Source organism: Lolium rigidum, chromosome 4 (genome assembly GCF_022539505.1).
Source record: "Lolium rigidum isolate FL_2022 chromosome 4, APGP_CSIRO_Lrig_0.1, whole genome shotgun sequence".
Taxonomy (NCBI): Eukaryota; Viridiplantae; Streptophyta; class Magnoliopsida; order Poales; family Poaceae; genus Lolium; species Lolium rigidum.
The window spans coordinates 16,533,500-16,554,417 of NC_061511.1; positions in this window are offsets into that span (position 1 = coordinate 16,533,500).

A 20,918-nucleotide genomic window follows, 5' to 3' on the forward strand; every position below is an offset into this window, starting at 1 on the left:
TTTCCAGCTAAGCCTTACCCAGATTCAGGTATTGTGGGGGTACTTGTAAAATTGGAATGGTATCGCATCCGAACCCAACCATCAGTGTTTTTTTTTAATTCACCCAGTCATTCTCCAGTCATATTCACCTTCAAAATCTCTCAATAGAATGACTCATCATTCCAAGGTTTTCAAAGTCATTTCAAATCACAAGTTCCCAGCTAGAGTAGTCACTTTTAATATTGAGCACTGGCAACTAGTCATGAGGGGTGGTAAGTATCTTGGAGCGTGCTAGGCTAAGTGTGATTCTCTTGTACTACTCTATAATTCAACCAAGTAACTCATAAATCAAAAAGTAACTTTGATAAATAAAATCAAGTAAAGCTTGTAAAGTACAAACTTGGGATAGGTTCATAAAGTAAAATGTAATGGTGCCCTGCTCTTGTAGAGCTTTGCACAAGGGAACCTTGCAAGAGTGTTAGCTTGCCTTGATTGGTGATGTGATCAAAGTTTTCTTGTTCTTCCTCTTGGTAGAAGACCTCTTCCTCTTGATAGTCTCCGGTACTAGCGTCTATAAACGAATACGAGGATACAATCACCAAACAACACTTAAGTAGTCTTAATTAGCCTTATTGGCTCACACACAGGATCTAGCATCACTACTTATATTTATTCACAAATTATACTAGGGTTTCTTTATTTAACATTAGGAAAATAATTTCCTCTCATTGAAAATTTGAACTTAGGGTTTTTCTTTGGTTTGGAGAAATAATTTCCTCTCATTGAATTCTTCTTAAGATTTAATTTCTCTTATGAATAATGTATGACCTAGGTTGACCAAAGTCAATCTCTTCATACTTATCATTTGAGAAAATGATTTAAATGAGGTTCCATACCTCATGCAATTTAATACTAGCATGGTAGTGATTTAATGCCACCAAATAATTCAATATGAGATTATTAGACCATGGTCACTACCTCATGTTGAATTACTTGAGAACAAGATTTAAATGAGAGGAATACCTCTCATATGATTTAACACATAGTTGTAACTAATTTAATAACAACTACTATTGCGGTGATGCAATATTCTCAAATAACCAGGGATGATCCCATGTTGACCAAGGTCAACACTTCTCACTTAGTATTTGAGAAAAGGGATTTAAATGAGATTCATCATCTCATGTGATTTAAATAACTAGTGCAATTTAAATACTATGTTGATTTAAATTCTACAAGTGAGCAAGTATGAACCTATGTAGTAGAGGTCATCATATTACTTCATAATATATGAGACCATGATTTAAATGAGATGCTACACCTCATAGATTTAAATTCTAAAATTTGGATATAGTTTAAATGAGCTAGTATTGACTACATAGCCAATATTTTGATTCTAGCCCCTGATCATGTACAGAACCCATATCATATTTCTAAATAGTAAATTAGGGTTTGTTATATGGGAATTATTGCAATTGGATTCACTGCAAAATTCAAATTGGTTGATTTTTAAGGTTTATTTGAATACAGAAAAGTATCTGTTTTGTTATTTTTGCTATTCAAAAACTACACAACATATGAGATTGAAACCAGTGGGGTTAGTTAGAGCAATTCATAAGCTTTCCAGAACATTTGGATTTGCTAAATTTGAATTTGTAGAATTTGAACTATTGAATTTCTAGCACTGACCAGAATTGAATAACTGCTGAAATGAATTAATACAAGATTTAAATGTGTTGGGCTGCGCGGGAAACAGATGGGCCGAAATGGTTTGAAATAAAGGAACTGGCCCAGCCCAGTAACGGTTCACAGCCGCGGGCCAGCTGACATGTGAGGGGCCACCCGTCAGTGGCTTAAACTCCCGAAGCGGTAAGGGCTCACCTCGTCCGTTAGATTAGATGAGGATCGAGTGGTCGACAGTCGTCGTTGTCGACGGGGGAGGAGGCTTGCTGCGCCCGCGAGGTAGGGGGTCGACGGCGCGACGGAGGCTCCCGCGGGGCTCCGCTGGGTGTGCGGCGAGGTTGTCGAGGACGAGGAGTCGAATGGTGGTCGCGGCGTCGCTTGGGGTGGCCTAATTCGAAGAGGGGTTCCGCGGCGGACTCCGGCGATCGACACCTCAATTGGAGCGGTGTAGGGCTTAATCAGCGTGGAGCAGAGGTCGGGGAGGTCGAGAAGAAGGAGGGAAACAGATTTGGTGTGAAGAGTGAAGGCGGAGAGGGCTTCTATTTATAGATGCGCGGGGTGGCCGGCGGGTGCTGCGAGGTCGACGGTGGCGCCGGCGATTCAGGACGCGAAGGGGCAAGGCGATGGGGGCGTCGTGTAGGCGTCGGCTAGGAGAAGCTAGCGCGTGTGAAGGGACGGCCAGGGGAGGACAGGGGCGTGCGGTATCATTGCCGTCCTTGCGGTACCGGCGCGGCAGAGGTGCGATCATGGCGACGGCTAGGGCTCTCCCGCGTGCCAGTAGGGTTGTCCAGGAGCTAGCTGGTAGTGTAGTGATGGCGCGTGCAAGAGGGCAAAGCGAGGGGAGGATGAGAGGCTCGAGGCGACGACGTGTACTGCGGCGTCCAGAGTGTCGTCGGGGCGCGCTCACCGCGTGCGCTGGCACGGTTCTGGCGCGTCTGGGCGCGCGCGTTCCGGCCAATAGCGTGGTCGAGCGTTGCTGGGGCGTGTACCATCGAGGTACTGGAGGGGTATAGATGCTCCAGGACAAGGAGAGGCGCCAAGATGGTGGCCAGAGAGAGAGTGAGGGAGGGTGGCCGGCATGGGTACGGCATGGATGAATTGGTGATCATGGCCTCACTTTAACCGTGAGCAAATGAGTTGGGTTCGATGCGGAGGAAGTACCAAGGTGTGATGATCATCAAAATAAAGTGGTGGAGGCTAAAAACCGAGTGTGTAAAAGGGTGTATGTCCAAATCAAAATGTTGCCCGCAAGGTGTTCTGAGAAATGGCCGCAAGAACATTTTTGTCAAATTTCGAAATTCTTTTTGGTGCAACTCAATTATATAAATAGAGTGAAAGAATGGTGGTGGTGGTAGTGGATTTGGTTAAGGTTTGTGAGATTTCAAAATGGGGTTGATCTTCACATTAATTCAAAGTCTCCACTTGGCAAATCTCTACTGGTCAACCTGGTCAACTTCAGCACTAATGGTCAACATGAAAGTTGTTGACCTTGACATGTTCTTGGATGACATGGTCATAGTTGACCAAGTTTGGTTGAAGAAAAGTCAAATGCAGGGGTGTAAAGTAGGGAAGATTTTAGAAATGGGTCATATGACCATTATCACATGTATGTGAGTTTTGAATTTTCCTTTGATTTGATTCTTGTTTCTTTGATGCAATTGTGTTTATTTATCATATATAAGAGTTTTACAAGCAAGGGATCAAGCAATTATGGCCTAGAGTGAAGATTTGTAATTTGGCATAATGTGTATGTGAGTGAAATTGGGAATTTCTCCCTATTTAATTTCTATCCATTTAATTTGACTTTGGTTGACTCTAATGTGATTCTTATTGGTTTAGAAACATTTTCAAACCATTGAATCCATTTCAAAAGGTCTTGGTCAAAGATTTGCAAAAATGGCCATAACACATAAGAGGTGATGTGTCACTTTTTAATATTTTTGTAAAGTGTTGATCTTGCTTCACTTGGACATGGGTTAGTGTCAATTTAGGGTTATATGAAGTTTAGAAATGGTTGCACACCATTTGGTCAAGGTTTAAAGTCATAGGGCAAGAATTGGGTATTATGGCTATGTGTCACATATGCCTCTATACATATGTTGCATTTCATTTTAAATTTGACTTGGCTTGACCCATTTGGTGTTGTTGAGTGTTGAAATGGTATATGGAAGTGATCCAACCATTCATAACAAGTATTAGGGTCAAGGTTCTTAAATTCACATATTTGCTATTTTACTCTCATATGCCTCTATGGCATTTTTAGTTTCTTTTTATTTTCTTTGGAAACAATTTGAATTAGGTTTGATAAGTACTAGGCAAGGTGTGTGAAGGTTTTCCAAACCTCTAAACAAAGTGGAAAGGTCTAGGGTAAAGATTTATAATTATAGCCATAGGCACATATTCCTTTTTCTTATTTAATTTCTTTTTCTTTTATTTTAATTAGGATGATGAAAAGAGGGGTGAGGTTTAGGGTTTTAGATCACTTCACTTACTAATAACAAGCAATCATGGCAATTGCACAAGAATTAAGCAAGATCACTATGCCTCAAACTTAATTCAATAAAAGTTTTTGTTGGTTCCAAAATTTGGAACTAGTGAAATTCATTTGTTTTATTTTGAAATTCTTGGGATGTTACAGATTACCTCATCATCGGCTGCCCCCCTGGTCTCAGGAGAGGTATACTCCTTTCGTTTGGCTTACCCTTCCCTTTTGCTGCATACGGACGCTGTTTCTGTTTGTCAGGGTTGTGACCTCTCGGGCTTGCTAACGTTTGACCCTGAATCCATCGAACCAGCTCCTTCTACGGCATGCGATGAACCACGACCCAGCTGTCCTACATCAATTCCAGCGTCTCAAAGCCTTGCTTTCCTCCCCGATCGAGACGTTGGTCGAAGACCCCAAGGAAGTAAAGAGCGTTCTTGAAGAAATCCAGCACCATCTCCCGGTAACGTTGCAGGTGAAACTTTGGCCAGTTGTGACTCTGTCTGCCTACGGGTCAAGGGTGAAGTTAGCTCGTCAGAGAATCGATCTACGCCATGCCCAACTTCCGTTGAAAGCCGACATTGCAGACAAATGTCAGCGGCTCAATGAGAAAAAGGCGGCCTTGGATGCCAAAACTGACACCTCTGCTAGCACCGCCGAACTTGAGACCTTGCGAAAGGAATTGGAGGACCTTGAAGAGAGGGTCCGGGCAACCAAACAACTTATTTACGATAAGGAAGCTCTTATTGCCCGCTCCCAAGAGGAAGCAGAAGGCCTCAAAGCTCAACTGAAAACTGATCTGGCAGAAATACGTGCCCTGAACAAACAGCTAGTGACGGGCGAGGACGAAGATGACGAGGCCGAGATCGTCGAGGTGGATCGTGTCCGTGCTGACGCCCTCCGTGCCTTCGAGGCATTCCTCCAGTAGAGCCTATCCATGTAACCTGATACCTGATCGTAACAGCTTGTACCTCTAGAGTCGATGGCTGCGCATCGGCTTTTTAGTCTAAAGTCGATGTCTGTGCATCGGCTGTGCTTTGCGTCTTGTTGCTTTGTAATTTTTTTTTACTGGCTGATTTCATGCATCGGCTCCCATATTTCACTGTCCGTCATCCCACATACTTGGGAAATATTTCTTGAGATGCTGACCATTGACAGCCACTGGGAACTTCACACCGCTCAGCTCCTCGAGCATGTATGCGTTACCCTTTAAAACTTGGTCGACCCCCGTACGGCCCGTGCCAATTTGGAGACCATTTACCATATATTGCATCCTTAGTCCCCAATGGCAACACAGCCTTCCCATACCAGCATCACCAACGTGGAACTCCTTTGGTCTCACCTTCTTATTATATGCGCGAGCTACCTTGGCTTTGTTCTCTTTAATTTTCTCAAGCGACCACAGCCTAAGTTCCGTTAGATCCTCAATGCTATCACTCATCGTGGCTGCATATTCTTCAGCTTGTTAAATCATTCTGAAACGTAATACGTTCTCGACCCAGCCGTGATTTCCCGTGGCAATACGGCTTCTTGTCCATAGACCAGATGGTATGGCGAGGTTTTTATCGCTCCATGACATGACATGCGATAAGCCCACAAAGCCTCGACAATACCTCGTGCCAACGTCTAGGGTGCTCGTCGACTTTCCTCTTAATCAGCTTGATAAGGCTCTGGTTGGACGCTTCAGCTTGCCCATTTGCTTGAGCATTGTATGGAGATGATCGGATCAACTTAATTCCCATGTCCTCGCAGAACTTTCTAAACTCGCGAGAAATGAAGACCAAACCTCCATCGGTCGTGATAGTCTGGGGAATCCCAAATCTATGAATGACATGTTCTTTCAAAGAATTGATAACATCTTGCGATGCCACTGACTTCATAGGGACGGCCTCCACCCATTTAGTGAAATAATCTGTAATGGCCAAAATCCACATATGGCCTTTGCTCGATGGAGGATTGATTTTGCCGATCATATCCATGCCCCAACCTCGAAATGGCCAAGGCTTGATGATGGGGTTCATTGCCGATGCGGGTACCGTCCGAATTTTCCCAAACTTCTCGACACGCTTGACACCCTTTATAGTACTTAAAACAATCCTCAAGCATGGTGGGCCAATAAAACCCCGATCGCCTCGATCAACCATTTCATCTTATGAGCCGATTGGTGAGTTCCACGAGCGCCTTCGTGTACCTCGTGTAAGAGCCGATTTGACTCGGCCGGTCCCGCATATCCGAGAAGTAACCCTTCCAAAGTCATGTAGAACATGTCATCCCCAATAAGGACATACTTCATGGCCTTGTACCTTATCCGTTTAGGTGCCCCCGAGCCGAATCCTTCAAGTAATTGAAGATATCGGCTCTCCAGTCATCCGATTCCAGGAACTGTACCTGAACATCGGCTCCACTTGCTACGTCCTTGTAGCCTGACGCCATCTGTGGGAGATCGTTTGCCTCGGTATTTTGCGACCTCGGGATCCAATTGAAGTTTATGTACGTAAATTGTGCCATCAGCTCACGGCATTGCATCCATAATGGGAAGAGCGAATCGCTCTCACATTTGTATTCCTCCGTGAGTTGGGAAATCACCAATTTTGAGTCTCCAAAAAGTTCCACCTGCTTCGCCCGGCTTCCATAAGCAACTCCATTCCCTTGCGTATTGCTTCATACTCAGCGACATTGTTGGTGCAAGGGGTAGGTAGCCCGATGGAGAAGGAATATGTTGCCCCCGGGCGACACGAGTAGAATGCCGATGCCGCAACCATCATCACAAGCCGATCCATCGAAAAACATGGCCCATGCACGCACGTACGCGTGCTGCTATATCGTTGTTGATTCGTTCAGCAATAAGATCGGCCAACGCATGTCCCTTGACTCGCTTTCGCAGGCTGATACCGGAGATCAAATTCCGATAATGCAAACATCCACTTACCGAGTCGGCCTTTCAACACAGGAGCCGACAAAGATATGTTTGATGACATCTGATTTGCATATGATGACAATTTCTGCCGACAGCAAGATGTGACGAAGCTTGGTGCAGTAAATAATAGGCAGAGGCACAACTTCTCGATCTCGGTGGTACCTAGTCTCTCGCATCCAACATCCTTCTGCTGAGGTAGAAAGCGACTCTCTCCGGACCATCATAAACTTGCACCACCACCGAGGGGATGGAAGTGTTAGCTACGACAAGTAAATATAGAATGGTCCTGTCTTGTCGAGCGGAACCAACACGGTGGCTTCGTTAGATACTCTTTAATCTCGTCGAACGCTCGCCGTTGCTCGCCCTCAGCTGAAACTCCTCATCAGATTTAATTTTTACCAATCCCATGAACGGCTCGATTCGCCCGACAGAGTTGGAGATGAACCTTCTCGACGAAATTGATTTTGCCGATGAGACACTCGGAGTTCCTTCTTCGTGGTAGGTGGCTTCATTGTTCGCACCGCTCTCGACTTTTCAGGCCGATCTCAATTCTGCGTTCATGAACCAAGAAACCCAAGAATTGACCGGCCGTTACACCAAAAGCACACTTTTTTGGATTCATTCTTAGCCCGAATTTTCTAGTTCGGTCCAGGATGCGTCACAAATCCTCCAAGTGTCCTTCTATGGAAACAGACTTGACTACCACGTCATCAATGTAAATCTCCACCAACTTGCCGATCAGATCATGAAATATGTAATTCATGGCTCTTTGGTATGTTGCGCCGGCATTTTTCAGTCCAAATGTCATGACTACATATTCAAACAAACCCACCGAACCTGGTACTCTGAATGCAGTCTTGTGTATATCTTCTGGAGCCATAAAAATTTGGTTGTAACCAGCATTGCCATCCATGAAACTTAAAACCTTATGACCAGCAGCTGCATTGATCAATGTCTCTGCTACCGGCATTGGATACTCATCCTTTGGAGTGGCTCTATTGAGATCCCGAAAATCTATGGCGACGCGCCATCGGCCAGTCCTTTTTCGTACAGTACGATACTAGAAATCCACTCAGCATACCCGCATGGCCTCGATGAACCCGGCGTTCAACATTTTCTCGATCTCTTTCTTGACTTCTTCTAAAATTTCGGCCTTCATCTGTCGTGCTCGCCGCTGAACGGCCGAAATCCTTTCTTAAGAGGGAGCCGATGCTCAATGATGCTCCTGTCTAACCCGGGCATCTCTATGTAATCCCGGGCAAAGCAATCCGGGTATTCTTTCAACAGAGCTATCATCGGCCCCTCAGATGCGGATCTAACTTTTTGCTGATAAATGTTGGTCGTGGCTTATCCCCAGGACCAATGTCAATCTCTTCTAGCTCATCAGCCGATGTAAATCCATATCCTAGCTTTCCGTCGCCTGCTAGATCGATGCTGAACACAGCAAAACGTATGGTGAGGATAATTTGGGCCGATTGCTGGAATCGGCCTCCTGTTCAATTGCATTGCTCAATGAAGGTTTACAACTTATTTGTGCTCTACTACGGGAGGGAGTCTCCCCACTACGACTACGTGACATGCTTGAGGTGAGATCATTGCTTTTTATTTTTTGGGGCCGATCGCAGGGATCGGCCTTGCCACGTACGTCCATTGACTTTGATGTTGCTACTCTGTCAGGCCGGTGGATAAGACCAGCCTCACCCCGTTTTTTGTAGCTTCGATGCGCTCACAGTACCGTCCAAACCGACTCCGAGAGATCGGCTCTTGGTCTTCTCGCGTCCCAAATATTCATGCCAGCTATTGAGATCTCGACCGAGTCATCTGCATGAACGACCTCCACTTCATCTCCATCCCACTGTATCAGGCATTGGTGCATTGTGGATGGAATGCAGCAGTTGCCGTGAATCCAATCCCTCCCTAGCAGGACAGCGTAGGTGCTTTTGCTGTCGACGATGAAGAATGATGTAGGGATGGTTTTTCGGCCCACGGTTAGATCCACGTTCGAACGCCTTGCGTTTCGATGCTTGGCCGTGGAAGTCGCTTAGTGTGACGTTGGTTTTGATCGGATCTGCGTTAGAGCGTCCCAAACGCCGTAGCATGGAGTATGGCATTATATTGATTGCCGCTCCCGTGTCAACCAACATCTTGCTGACAGGCTGCCCGTTGATATAACCTCTTAGGTACAGGGCCTTCAAATGTTTGTAGCTCTTCTCTCGTGGCTTTTCAAAGATAACTGGCTGTGGGCCGCAGTCAAACTGTGCTACCGACACTTCTTCGGTTCTTGGAGCACAAAACTCCAACGGAAGTATGAACACCATATTTGTGCCAGCCGATGCCTTCGCATCGGCTTTTATTTGTTTGGGGCGCCATTCTTTCTTCTGTGGACGAAGCTCCGTCTTCAAAGTTTGCTGAATTTTCACGGCCAGATCGGGCCGCGCTTTCCTCAACGTGTGCAGGTATTGCGCCTCGGCTTCCTCCAAGCTACGTAGCCGCTGAACCCTACGCTTTTGGGAGTGACTGAGTCCATCAGGGCACCACCTTGGCCGGTGGTATCTATCTTTTTCTTCATCTTCTGACTCCTCGAAATCTTCCACTTGAGATGACTCAGCTCGTCTGTTCTGAGATGGGAGAGGCCCTAGACGTTTGAACACTGAAACCTCACCTGTGTCCTCCTTCTGCTGTCTACATTCCGGGCAGTTGTCGGTTGTAGGCAATCGGCTCATTCCTGAAACCCAGCAGTGCTTAAAGAAAGGACAATCCCAGTGTCTGTCCATATCTTCCTGCTCTCTTGGCTTCCCCTTAGCGCGGTGCTCATATCCTTCGTCGTCTCTATCATACCGACGATATTTTCCGTTGTCTACATCAGACTGACGATATCTTTCGTCATCTGTGTCGTACCGCCGGCGTCGGTCGTACTGACGCTCATATTTGTTAAGGAGATGCGCGGAGAGCGGTCGTTGATACCGCACGTTTCTCACTTGTTCCTCGGTGGTGTACCGTCTGTCATCATATCGGGGCCGGTCGCGTGGGCCGGCCTCCTCCTTTTCCTTGCCACGGGAGTGACCAATTTCTTCTTTATCCCTGCCATGGTGGTATACATGCCCTTCCATGTTAACACCGAATGAGAAATCTAGCTGACGCCTCGTGGAGTGATTGTGTTCCACCATGTTGACGCCAGGAAACGGTTGCGTGTCGACTTTCATGGCAAACTGACCAAAGATCAAACGGCCTTGTTCTATCGCCGTTTGGATCTGCTGACGCAACTCTTTGCAGTCATTGGTGATATGGGTGAACAAGTGATGCCACTTGCAGTACGGTCTCCCGTTCATTTCTTGCGCCGTAGGGATTTTATGGCCTTCAGGTAACTTCAGCTGTTTTTCCTTAAGCAATAAATTGAATATCTGCTCAGCTTTGCTTACATTGAAGTCAAACCCTTTTGCAGGCCCTTGTTGTTTCACCCATTTACATGACACGGGATCTGCCCCCGAGCCCATTCAGCCACGGCTACTTCCTGGTCTTCTGCAGAGTCCCCAACTTCTTCTGTCTCGACCAGGCCTATCGGGCGTTTGAACTTTTCTTGGTACAATTCTGGGTGGTGATACGTCTCCGACGTATTGATAATTTCTTATGTTCCATGTCACATTATTGATGATAGCTAAATGTTTTATGCATACTTTATGTCATATTTATGCATTTTCCGGCACTAACCTATTAACGAGATGCCGAAGAGCGAGTTGCTGTTTTCTGCTGTTTTTGGTTTCAGAAATCCTAGTAAGGAAATATTCTCGAAATTAGACGAAATCAACGCCCAGGGCCCTATTTTTGCCACGAAGCTTCCAGAAGACCGAAGAGGATACAATGTGGGGCCACGAGGTGGCCAGACACCAGGGCGGCGCGGCCCAAGCCCTGGCCGCGCCGGCCTGTCGTGTGGGGCCCTCGTGTGGCCCCCTGACCTATCTCCTCCGCCTACTTATAGCCTTCGTCGCGAAACCCCCAGTACAGAGAGCCACGATACGGAAAACCTTCCAGAGACGCCGCCGCCGCCAATCCCATCTCGGGGGATTCAGGAGATCACCTCCGGCACCCTGCCGGAGAGGGGAATCATCTCCCGGAGGACTCTTCACCACCATGGTCGCCTCCGGAGTGATGAGTGAGTAGTTCACCCCTGGACTATGGGTCCATAGCAGTAGCTAGATGGTCGTCTTCTCCTAATTGTGCTTCATTGTCGGGTCTTGTGAGCTGCCTAACATGATCAAGATCATCTATCTGTAATGCTATATGTTGTGTTTGTTGGGATCCGATGGATAGAGAATACTATGTTATGTTGATTATCAATTTATTACCTATGTGTTGTTTATGATCTTGCATGCTCTCCGTTGTTAGTAGAGGCTCTGGCCAAGTTTTTGCTAGTAACTCCAAGAGGGAGTATTTATACTCGATAGTGGGTTCATGCCTCCATTAAATCTGGGACAAGTGATGAAAGTTCTAAGGTTGTGGATGTGCTTGTTGCCACTAGGGATAAAACATCGATGCTATGTCTAAGGATGTAGTTGTTGATTACATTACGCACCATACTTAATGCAATTGTCTCGTTGTTTGCAACTTAATACCTGGAAGGGGTTCGGATGATAACCCGAAGGTGGACTTTTTAGGCATAGATGCATGCCGGATAGCGGTCTATGTACTTTGTCGTAATTCCCAATTAAATCTCACTATACTCATCATATCATGTATGTGCATGGTCATGCCCTCTTTATTTGTCAATTGCCCAACTGTAATTTGTTCACCCAACATGCTTATTCTTATCGGAGAGACACCTCTAGTGAACTGTGGACCCCGGTCCATTCTTTTAATCGAATACAATCTACTGCAATACCTGTTCTACTGTTTTATGCAAACAATCATCATCCACACTATACATCTAATCCTTTGTTACAGCAAGCCGGTGAGATTGACAACCTCACTGTTACGTTGGGGCAAAGTACTTTGGTTGTGTTGTGGAGGTTCCACGTTGGCGCTGGAATCCCTGGTGTTGCGCCGCACTACACTCCGCCGCCATCAACCTTCGACGTGCTTCTTGGCTCCTACTGGTTCGATAAACCTTGGTTTCTTACTGAGGGAAACTTACTGCTGTACGCATCACACCTTCCTCTTGGGATTCCCAACGGACGCGTGTTGAACGGAAAGACATACGTCAACTACGCGCAACAAGTAAATTTCTGGCGCCGTTGCCGGGGAGATCAAGACACGCTGCAAGGGGAGTCTCCACATCCAATCTCTTTACTTTGTTTTTTGTCTTGCTTTATTTTATTTACTTTCTTGTTTGCTGCATTATATCAAAACACAAAAAAATTAGTTGCTAGCTTTACTTTATTTACTGTCTTGTTTGCACTCTATATCAAAAACACAAAAAAATTAATTACTTGCATTTACTTATTTCATCATGTTTCCTTTTAATTTTACTGTAAAAGATATACATGTGGGACAAGGGTCTATAATTGGAAGAGATAATATAGAAGAATTTTTCACCCATGTTAGTATGCATGAAGATCTGAAAGATATACCACTAGCAAAAGCTGTCCCTACCTATGAAGATGCCTCTGTTTGTTTGGTACGCATGATGGAAGCTAGATTTATTAGTCTCAACCCCATGATACAACACATGTTTCTTACACTTTCTGGTATGGAGAGGGGAGAGAAGAGAGATTTTGTTTTAAAAGTCCTAGTGCGAGAATTTGAGGATATAGCCAAAGAAGCTAGAAAAGTTTTTAGTAAGCTGTTGGCGTCCGAAACCCACCGGCGAGCTACGGCTGGCAACACGAAGAGCCGGGAACAACCTAGGGCTGCGGCTGGCCCTGGTCCCTCCGAGCGACGGCCCGCAAAGCTCCTGGTACGCACGTCCCGATGCTAGTGCAAGGGCGTGCCACCCGATCTATACCTGATCGGGAAGGTGATGGATTTGCTTCGCTTAGTTTCCGCATGGCATACACGTAAACATTAAATACGATCCTCGATCGGCTCTCGAGTTGTCTCCGTGAATCGGCTCAAGGAGCCGATCCACCCATGGTTCGTATGAGGTCTACGATCACATGGTGGTCCTGCTTGATCAATATGTAGCTAAAACGACCTACGACGATTTAGGGTCCTCACCACATGATCGGAACATCCTACGCGTGATTGAGCCTGGCAGCCACGCACGGTGATAATAAATCGACCTTAGACAAGGCCTAAAAACCAACATTAAGTTGATCCCCGGAACATCTTGTCTAGGGTTAGCAAACTACACCCTACGTGCTGCTGGATCATTCAACCCGTTTGTAAGGCCTAACTATGCAGATATTAAACTAATCCTTGAGGAATCAAGGAGCAATCATAACGGATCGGATCTACTAAACAATGATCAAGCAAGGTGCCGCCCTTACACCTAAGAAAGGTGTAAGGGCGGCTAGACGTCTAAGGGTTGCATGAACGAAAGCATGTAGCACGGTAGAATAATGCTAACCCTAACACATCTATGATAACTACGTTGCTCGCCATCAAAAAGGCTTCAGTACAAGCAACGCATGAACAACGAATAAACGTATACTGCCTAGATCGCAAGATGCGATCTAGGCAGCATGATGCTTACCCGGAAGAAACCCTCGAAACAAGGGGTCGGCGATGCGCCAAGATTGGTTTGTGATGAACGTGATTGTTGTCTTTCTCAATAACCCTAGATACATATTTATAGTCCGTAGACTTTCTAACGTGGGAATAATCCCAACAGTGCACGAGCCAAACTCTAACTAACCGACACGTATCCTATTATATTTACAGATACAAGGGCAAACTGCCAAACTTCGTGTACAAGGCCGGTTCACGTATTTCTTCCATGTATATTCTTCAAGACCAACCTTGATCGCGGCCCACCTCTGATCCGGTCAAATTCTGGTGATAACACATGCCCCCTGATTTTGGAATTGATAATTCCAAAATCACTCTGCTTTTTCTTTATCGGGTCATGTCGTGGCAGAGCAAAACCGTCGCAGTATCCTTCATCATGATGCCCTGCCTTCTCAACTTCTCCGCGTGATTTGACCGTTGTTTTCTTTTTTCTTTGGGCACCACCTCCTCGGAAACTGATGTGGCATTGAATCTCCACTATATCCCCTTTATTTAAACGCGCCGAACAGTTCGCCTCTTTATCCCCTTACTCTGTTCTGTCCATCGGCACCCAAAAAACCCCATCTCCCGTAGCCATGTCTTCCTCTTCTTCCTCCTCCGCCTCGCCGGATCTTTCTTCCCAGTCCTTCTCCTCTTCGTCCTCCTCCAGCTCGTCGGTATTCTTCGATTCTTCCTCATCTCGTGAGCCGACGCCGGAGTGGGGCTCGCTGGCGGCGCATGACATCCTCGCTGCATCGGAGTGGGACAAGGAGGACCACGAGCCCTACGTCTGGTCCGAGGACGAAAAGTCCCTGACCAGCGGCGACGACGACCTTCAGTTCCTCGCCAATGGGGAGCTGGAAGCGACGAGCGAGGACGATTCGTTCTCCTGGGATGGCTACACTTCCTCCGAAGAGGAGGAAGAAGAAGACGACGATGACTCCCTCGAGGACTATCCGCCAGCGAAGCGCTTCCGCGCCGGATCGGATGATGACGACGACGACGACGACGAGGAGGACGAGGCTCCCATAGAGGGCTATGGGAGCAGCGACGAGGAGCTCGCCGGCAGCAGCGCCGACGAGAGCTCCGACGACGAGGGCAGCGACGGCCCGTAAAGTAGGGTCTACTAGTATATGTCTAGTAGTAGTAGATTGGCCAATAGGCCCTCCTTTGTCCCTTCTCCCTTGTGCAATCGGCTATTTCCTTGTAAGAAATCTCCTTATTAATGAAGAAAATATTTCCCCATTAACTTTGCTTTCTTGTTAATTTTGCCGATTGTCAAACGGAGTTGCTATACAAAGAGCCGATGGCAGGGCATCGGCTTATGCCATAAACATGCTTTAAGGCCATAACAGTTGCCTATTCACACGGTCAACAGATCCAATTCGTGTCCACACCATCTCCCGATCTCACACGCGCAGATTCAGCAAATCCAATGGGAGAATCATCTGAGATGCCATGTACTCTGGCATGAAACCGATCTGTTAATCCGCTCCATTGAGTTTTGTTCCTCTAGAGTCGATGGCTACGCATCGGCTTTTTCATTATTCTAAAGTCCATGTCCATGCATCGGCTGTACTGATATCCATATTTCTCAAGTCGATGTCTGCGCATCGGCTATGATTTGTATATAAATTTTTTTTACTGGCCGATTTCATGAATCAGCCCCCATATTTCATTGTCCATCATCCCACATGCTTGGGAAATATTTCTTGAGGTGTTGACCATTGACAGCTGCTGGGAACTTGTCACCGTCCAGCTGCTCCAGCATGTATGCATTACCCTTCAAAACCTGGACGACTTTGTATGGACCGTGCCAATTAGGAGACCATTTGCCATATGCTTTATCCTTGGTTCCTAATGGCAACACTGCTTCCCATACTAGATCACCAACTTGGAACTCCTTTGGTCTCACCTTCTTATTGTATGCACGAGCTACCCTGGCTTTGTTCTCTTTAATCCTTTCCAACGACCAAAGTCTAAGTTCTGTTGCATCCTCAATAGTGTCACTCATCAAAGCTGCATATTCTTCAGCTGTTAAGTCATTCTGAAACGTGACACGTCTTGATCCAGCCATAATTTCCCAAGGCAATACGGCTTCCTGCCCATAGACAAGCTGGTAAGGCGAAGTCTTTATGGCTCCATGGCATGACATGCGGTAGGCCCACAAAGCTTCGACAGGTGTTTCATGCCACACCCTAGGGTTCTCGTCAATCTTCCTCTTGATCAGCTTGATCGTGCTCGATTAGACGCTTCAGCTTGCCCGTTGGCTTGAGCATAGTATGGAGATGATCGGATCAGCTTAATCCCCATGTCATCACAGAATTTTCTGAATTCTTTAGAAATAAAGACCGAACCTCCATCGGTCGTGATTGTTTGGGGAATCCCGAACCTATGAATGACATGTTCTTTCACAAATTTGATAACATCTTCTGATTTTACCTTCTTCATAGGGACGGCCTCCACCCATTTGGTGAAGTAATCTGTAATGGCCAGGATTCACTCGTGGCCTTTGCTCGATGCAGGATGGATTTTGTCGATCATATCCATGCCCCAACCTCGGAATGGCCAAGGCTTGATGATGGGGTTCATTGCTGATGCGGGTACCATCTGAATTTTCCCGAGCATCTGACACGCTTGGCATCCCTTGTAGTACTTGAAGCAATCCTCAAGCATAGTGGGCCAATAAAACCCTGATCGCCTAATCAGCCACTTCATCTTATGAGCCGATTGGTGAGTTCCACAGGCGCCTTCGTGCAACTCATGTAAGAGCCGATTAGACTCGCTTGGTCCCGATGCACTTGAGTAGTAACCCTTCCAACGTCCTGTAGAACATGTCATGTCCTATAAGGACATATTTCATGGCCTTGTATCTTATCCGTTTAGGTGCCCCCCGAGCCGAATCCTTCAAGTAATTGAAGATATCGGCTCTCCAGTCATCCTGTTCCAGGAACTGCACCTGAACTTCTGACCCATCTGGTATGTCCTTGTAGCCTGACGCCATTTGCGCGAGATCATTGGCGTCGGTATTCTGAGATCTTGGGACCCAATTGAAATTGATGTACCGAAAATGTGTCATCAGCTCACGACATTCCATCCAATATGGGAAGAGCGACTCACTCTCGCACTTGTATTCATCCGTGAGCTGGGAAATCACCAACTTCGAGTCTCCAAAAAGCTCCACTGCTTCTGCCCCGGCTTCCAGCAGCAACTCCAGTCCCTTGCGTACTGCCTCATACTCAGCGACATTGTTTGTGCAAGGGGTAGATAGTCCGATGGAGAAGGAGTATGTTGCCCCCGAGGCGACACGAGCAGTAATGCCGATGCCACAACCATCGTCACAAGCCGATCCATCGAAGAACATAGCCCATGCACGTATAGATAGTGCTGCTATATTAGTATTGATCCGTTCAGCTATGAGATCGGCCAACGCTTGTCCCTTGACTGCTTTTGCAGGCTGATACCGGAGATCAAACTCCGATAACGCAAACATCCACTTACCAAGTCGGCCTTTCAAAACAGGAGCCGACAGCATGTGCTTGACTATGTCTGATTTGCATATGACGATGATCTCTGCCGTCAAAAGGATGTGATGGAGCTTGGTGCAGGTGAAGAACAGGCAGAGGCATAACTTCTCGACCTCAGGATACCTTGTCTCTGCATCCAACATCCTTCTGCTGAGGTAGAATACAACCTTTTCAACGCCCTCGTAGAGTTGCACCACCACTGAAGCAATGGTCGTGTCAGCTACTGATAGGTAGATGTAGAACGGCCTGTCCTGGTGAGGCGGAACTAGCACAGGCGGAACTAGCATGAGAGGCTTGGTATGATCACCAATTTTAAAAGAACACTTGAAAAGATGGATATTGATAGAATTAAGTACACTAATAATGTTAATGATGGTGGGGAGATTAAAGCACCGATACCTTGCAAGCTCCTAGCAATGCATGAAGCTCTAGATGATAATTATGCTTGGCTTGTCCCTCAAAATTTGTTTGATGAGAGTAGCAAGCCCAAGACTAATGAAAAGGGAGCCTCTGAAACTTATGTATCCAAAATACAATGCATGGTTGAGAAAACTCCAAACCCCACTGTAGATGCATCGTCTCTTGATAATACTTGATACACACTTTCTGCGCCTAGCTGAAAGGCGTTAAAGAAAAGCGCTTATGGGAGACAACCCATGATTTTACTACTGTACTTTTATTTTATATTTGAGTCTTGGAAGTTGTTACTACTGTAGCAACCTCTCCTTATCTTATTTTGTTGCATTGTTGTGCCAAGTAAAGTCGTTGATAGTAAGGTTCATACTAGATTTGGATTACCGCACGTAAATGCATTTCTTTGTCGTCACGAATTTGGGCCTAATTCTCTGTAGGTAACTCAGAAAATTATGCCAATTTACGTGAGTGATCCTCAGATATGTACGCAACTTTCATTCAATTTTAGCATTTTCATTTGAGCAAGTCTGGTGCCTCTTAGAAATTCGTCTTTACGGACTCGTTCTGCTTTTGACAGATTCTGCCTTTTATTTCACATTGCCTCGTTTTGCTATGCTTGATGGATTTTTCGATTCCATTAACTTTCAGTAGCTTTGTGCAATGTCCGAAGTGTTAAGAATGATTATGTCACCTCCGAACATGTCAATTTTGATTGTGCACTAACCCACTAATGAGTTGTTTTGAGTTTGGTGTGGAGGAAGTTTTCAAGGATCAAGAGAGGGAGATGATACAATATGATCAAGGAGAGTGAAAGCTCTAAGCTTGGGGATGCCCCGGTGGTTCACTCCTGCATATTTTAAGAAGACTCAAGCGTCTAAGCTTGGGGATGCCCAAGGCATCCCCTTCTTCATCGACAACATTATCAGTGTTCCTCTAGTGAAACTATATTTTTATTCCATCACATCTTATGTACTTTGCTTGGAGCGTCTGTTTGTTTTTGTTTTTGTTTTTTTTGAATAAAGTTGGATCCTAGCATTCATTGTGTGGGAGAGAGACACGCTCCGCTGTTGCATATGGACAAATATGTCCTTAGGCTTTACTCATAATATTCATGGCGAAGGTTGAATCTTCTTCGTTAAATTGTTATATGGTTGGAAACGGGAAATGCTACATGTAGTAATTGGTAAAATGTCTTGGATAATTTGATACTTGGCAATTGTTGTGCTCATGTTTAAGCTCTTGCATCATATACTTTGCACTTATTAATGAAGAAATACATAGATCTTGCTAAAATTTGGTTTGCATAATTGGTCTCTCTAAGGTCTAGATAATTTCTAGTAAAGGGTTGAACAACAAGGTAGACGGTGTAGAGTCTTATAATGTTTACAATATGTCTTTTATGTGAGTTTTGCTGCACCGGTTCATCCTTGTGTTTGTTTCAAATAACCTTGCTGGCCTAAGCCTTGTATAGAGAGGGAAACTTCTCATGCATCCAAAATCCTTGAGCCAACCACTATGCCATTTGTGTCCACCATACCTACCTACTACATGGTATTTCTCCGCCATTCCAAAGTAAATTGCTTGAGTGCTACCTTTAAATTTCTATCCTCTACCTTTGCAATATATAGCTCATGGGACAAATAGCCTAAAAACTATTGTGGTATTGAATATGTACTTATGCACTTTATCTCTTATTAAGTTGCTTGTTGTGCGATAACCATGTTTTTGGGGACGCCATCAACACTTTGTTGAATATCATGTGAGTTGCTATGCATGTCCGTCTTGTCTGAAGTAAGGGCGATTTACCACTAGTTGAATGGTTAGAGCATGCATACTGTTAGAGAAGAACATTGGGCCGCTAACTAAAGCCATGAATCATGGTGGAAGTTTCAGTTTTGGACAAATATCCTCAATCTCATATGAGAAAATTAATTGTTGTTAAATGCTTATGAATTAAAGAGGAGTCCATTATCTCGTTGTCTATGTTGTCCCGGTATGGATGTCTAAGTTGAGAATAATCAAAAGCGAGAAATCCAATGCGAGCTTTCTCCTTAGACCTTTGTACAGAGCGGCATAGAGGTACCCCTTTGTGACACTTGGTTAAAACATATGTATTGCGATGATAATCCAGGTAATCCGAGCTAATTAGGACAAGGTGCGGGCACTATTAGTATACTATGCATGAGGCTTGCAACTTGTAGGATATAATTTACATAACACATATGCTTTATTACTACCGTTGACAAAATTGTTTCTTGTTTTTAAAACCAAAGCTCTAGCACAAATATAGCAATCAATGCTTCCCTCTTGCGAAGGGCCTTTCTTTTAGTTTTATGTTGAGTCAGCTTCACCTATCTCTCTCCACCTCAAGAAGCAAACACTTGTGTGAACTCGTGCATTGATTCCTACATACTTGCATATTGCACTTGTTATATTACTTTGCATTGACAACTATCCATGAGATATACATGTTATAAGTTGAAAGCAACCGCTGAAACTTAATCTTCCTTTGTGTTGCTTCAATGCCTCTACTTTGAATTATTGCTTTATGAGTTAACTCTTATGCAAGACTTATTGATGCTTGTCTTCAAAGTACTATTCATGAAAAGTATTTGCTTTATGATTCAGTTGTTTACTCATGTCATTTACCATTGTTTTGATCGCTGCATTCATTACATGTTCTTACAATAGTATGATCAAGGTTATGATGGCATGTCACTCCAGAAATTATCTTTGTTATCGTTTAACTACTCGGGACGAGCAGGAACTAAGCTTGGGGATGCTGATACGTCTCCGACGTATCGATAATTTCTTATGCTCCATGCCACATTATTGATGATACCTACATGTTTTAAGCATACTTTATGTCATGTTTATGCATTTTCCGGCACTAACCTATTAACGAGATGCCAAAGAGCCAGTTGCTATTTTCTGCTGTTTTTGGTTTCAGAAATCCTAGTAAGGAAATATTCTCGGAATTGGACGAAATCAACGCCCAGGGGCCTATTTTGCCACGAAGCTTCCAGAAGACCGAAGAGGATACGAAGTGGGGCCACGAGGTGGCCAGACACCAGGGCGGCGCGGCCCAAGCCCTGGCCGTGCCGGCCTATCGTGTGGGGCCCTCGTGTGGCCCCCTGACCTATCTCCTCCGCCTACTTATAGCCTTCATCGCGAAACCCCCAGTACCGAGAGCCACGATACGGAAAACCTTCCAAAGACGCCGCCGCCGCCAATCCCATCTCGGGGGATTCAGTAGATCGCCTCCGGCACCCTG